The sequence below is a fragment of the Gavia stellata genome, chromosome Z (assembly GCF_030936135.1).
Source record: "Gavia stellata isolate bGavSte3 chromosome Z, bGavSte3.hap2, whole genome shotgun sequence".
Classification (NCBI taxonomy): domain Eukaryota; kingdom Metazoa; phylum Chordata; class Aves; order Gaviiformes; family Gaviidae; genus Gavia; species Gavia stellata.
The window spans coordinates 65898158-65902476 of NC_082637.1; positions in this window are offsets into that span (position 1 = coordinate 65898158).

Below are 4319 nucleotides of genomic sequence, written 5' to 3' on the forward strand. Positions count from 1 at the left end.
CGGCGGCCGAGCGGCAGGCTCCGCCTCTGGCGCCGCCCGCCCGCCCACAGCCGCGGGGGCAGGCGGCCCCGCGTGCGGCCCCAGCGCCGCCGCACCCGGCCAGCGGGAAGCGGCGGAGGGGGGGGGGCGCGCCGCTCCGGCGGGGGGAGGCGGCCGTAGGCAGTGGGGAGCCATCTTCCGCTGGCCCTCGGAACCGTGCCTGCGCCGCGAAATGGAGGCCGGGGGGCGCCGCCTGGCCTGGGCAAGGGCCTCCGCCGTGTTTCGGGGGAGTCCCGGACGCAGGCCGTGCTGCCGCACAGGGGGAGAGCGTGAATCGGGCTCTCCGTGCGGCCTCCTGCCGTCCTCGCCCAGCGAGCAGGCTGCGGCCATGTCCCTGCCGAGGCGCCGGCACGGAGTTGTAAGCTTAGAGGGGCGGCCTGGGACATCCCTGCAAGGCAGGTGCTCCCTGTTTAATGAGCAGGTAGTGAATCCCCTGTGCAAACAAAGCTAGGCAGGGCCCACACATAGCCAGCTCCAGGACCCTGAAGTTGCTCAAAAGGTTTTTGTTGGGTTTTTTTTTTTTTTCAAATGCAGTATGTGTTATCACTGATTTCAGATGTGATGAGCAGAAGTCAGAAACAGATGGTAGGCTTTGACATGATGTAGAGGAAGGCTTATGACAACGTCATTGCACAGCTACCCAAAAGGTGTGTCAATAGACCAAGGGCAGTGCCTCCTAACCGTAACTGTACCCTAGAATTTATGGTATGCACAATGTTCTTGCCAACTAAATACAATTTATTGGTTGTGATGCAGTCCTGGAAACTTCCTTGGCTGGGCTGACCCTTCCCAGCAACTCCTCTGCATCTGACTCAGCATTACAACTCGTAATGTAGACTCTCTATGCCTTCTTCAATTCTGTGTCACCCCTAAGCATGCCAGAAAATACAAATCCCTCTTGTAAAGATTTTTTTTGTGTGCCTTATCTTCACCTAAGACAAATTTAAATGTAAATAGCACATTGTGCTTTCAAGCTGTCATTGCTTTGGGGGAAAGTATCTTGCAAAGAATTTTAAAAAAGCATGTTTAACTGATGAAATACCTTTTCTTCTTTCAAGTAGCTGCCTTATTAAAGGCGGAGGTGAGGAGACAAGGGAGTATAATACCTAGTCCATAACCCCGGTTAAAGATTTGTCCGGTAATTTCAACTTTTTTTTTGTGATGAACGGTTTCATCTTGTTTAATGGAATCATAAAATACAGTTAAAAGGGATCTCTGGAGGTTATGTAATCCAGTCTTCTGCTCAAAGCAGAGCTAATGCCAAAGCTAGACAATGGTGCTCAGGGTTTGGACCACTGGGGTCTCAAAATCTTCATGGATGGAAATTCTGCAGCTTCCTTAGACAGCCTTGGACAGCTCTTGCTGTGCTTAAGAGCAGTAACAGAGAAGGTTTTTTTCTTCATGTTTGAAATTGAAATTTCCTTTGATGTCACGTGTGACTGTTTCATCTTGTCCTTTGCCCTGGTCCTCTGTACTTCTGAGGAGGGTCTAGTTCTCTTTAACCTCCAAACAGATAGCTGAAGCTAGCAATCCAATGTCTCCACTTAGCCTTCACTTCTGAGAACAAGCACAACGATCCCAGATGCCTGAGCCTCCTCCTATGCCGTGTGTTCCAGCCCCCTTCCTTTCCTTTTCTTTCTTTGCCGTATCTATCTGATGTGCCTTGGATTTTACAGAGAAGGTAGGGGACTGTTGGGACAGGCATTACATAGAATGAAGGGATGCTGGTGCTTTTACATTAATAACAACTAGTAACAGTGCCAGATATCCTTAAGAAATGGTCCTTAACAAGATGTGTGAGAGATTTAATTCTCAGCTACAGACAGAACAAAATTCTATACCTGAATTTAAAATACAGCAATATTAAAAATGTTTGAAACTTCACTGAGATTCCCTTTTTTGTAAGTATAAAGACACTGCTGTGTAGCAATTCCCCATCCTAATAAGAATACTTTGCTATTCTGATATGCCTAAGGGTTAAAAGTGGCATAAGGTAAGCATCACCAGAGGCTGCAGAAAGCAGCATGACTCTTGTTTTGCTTATTGGTATGCTGGGATTTGGGGAAATTATTGGACCTGTTAAGTTCTAAATGAGCAATTCTCAAACTGAAAAGGGATCTGTGGGCTCAGATCACATTTTGCAAAAAGCCCCATGGAAACTTACTCTGGTCTTTGCGGTTTTGTTTTCTCTCCTGTGCTCTCTGTCCATACACTTAAGGTCCCTCTAAAAATTCTGGGTTTTTTTCATCATACCTGTAAGACTGAAGGACTGAGGAGGAGAGCAGATAAGACACAAAACTATTATAGAAAAGGGAATCTAATAAAAATGTTAAAACCAACTGAATTCCAGCTGAGTTTTCATAATAATTCTCTGTTTGCATTTTTGTTCTTTTATTCAAAACCATACTTTGAAATGTGGCATTAATTATCTTCCCCAGTTGCCTCCAGTTGATCTGTGCTAGACAAACGTTTTCAGTGTCCTACAATGTGCTGAGTAAATTACTTTTAGCAGTAACGTGCATAAATGTTTTCTTTATGATGCTTTAATTGTTATGGAGCAAGAGAAAAATGGGTTGTTAGAAGAAACAAACTGGAAAGGAAAATAGAAACAAAGGCAGGGTACTGTACTAGAAAATACTAATGCTCTTCCAACACAATACGGAGAACACACAATATTAGGTAGTGCTCCTTCTTGTTCCCAGAAAAGCCTGAAACTAAGAACAAGGAAGGAATACTGTGACCTGGAGGAGCTAGCCTAGAGAGGGAGGTTAAAGGAGTATTGTGTGACCTGCTCAAGGAGCTTCTGCTGGACATGAGGAAAAGCAGAATGCAGCAGGACTGTCCCGTGGAGGACCAGGAGATGAGTGCCTCCCCAGCTTGCAAGTTTTAAAAGTAGTGGTGTCCTAGGTACCAGAACCAAAGCACATGCAGTAGTAGCCAGTTTGTCAAGGCTACTCTGCCTCTAGCTGTAGATTATCACGAAATACCACAGCTGACATCTAAAGTCACAGGCTATAGGACACACCTGGGCTGGGAAAGGAATTGCACCCTTAGACGACATACAGACTGGCAGGCTGCATGTTCTGCCCGCTGAGGGCTGCACTCTGAAAGGAACTGAAAGAAAACAGCATGTAACAGGGTTATTTCCGTTCTATTGTCCTCCAGTCTTCATCTTCCCTTTTTGTACCCTAATTTTTTGTCTATCTTTATTTTCCACTTAATGCAAATTAGTATCTTTGCTTCTCCACTATGATGTTTTAAGGCGTTTAGTCTGATTTTAGGATCAGAATGGCCAAGGGACTAGATGGGCTTGCTGATTTCTTTATCTGTCTTCCACACTGTGTTTTTTCACCCTGAGCTGTGGTCCACTCCATCCAGAGTTAAAGGTTAGCCTCTGGCTTTAGAACAGGTGCATACTTTCTCCAACAATCTGCTTAACTTGGCATTTGTGTGGATGATCATGCCCAAAGGATGTGTAGTTGTGTTACCTGGATCAGCTAGTTAAGCCTGTTTGACTTCAGTGTTGCCTTAAGTAAACCATGCAGCCATGCCCTATGGCATGCACTATGCTTTACTGCATGCTTGTCCTGTATGTCTAACAATGTACATGTTATTGCTATTACATTAATGATTACCTGCAAAGTCTTATATCAGAAAAGTATTTGAGTATAGTATTGTAATGTTAGGAAAAGCCTAATGCAGATTTTTTGGTGCAGGCTTACCACAGCTCTCTATACATAAAGTAACGATGTGATCACTGACTTTTCTTTTTCCGCAGGTTTCCTACCTCCTCTGCACGGTTCAGAGAATCTCACCAGGGTTTAGTTACCATGCTTCATCCAAATCTTGTGCTTAATGCATCTTATTAATTATTGTAATTTCTTGTGCATCAGTACATATGTGGCCTTTTCTATTGTTACAGGACATCTTGAAAAATAAGTGTTAAAAGCAAGTAAGAACGTCTTGGGAAACAAAGTAAGAACGTCTTGGGAAGAATGTAAAGAAGATACTTCATAACAACTGCACCTGGCGTTTAGACATATTAAGAGATAAAGACTGTCTTCAGTAACTCTCTGCTAACAAGCAATAACGATTAACACAAGGACAAATCTTAGAAAAATAGAATGGACTGCCAAAATAGTGCCCTAGAGTTAACTTGTCTCATTATAATCTCATTATAATGCTAAAGAACACACCTCCTAGCTAGAAAAGCCCCCACCCAATTAAGCCCCCTACTCTCTGAGCATGCGTGGTGAATTAAAAGAGAACTGTAACTTTAA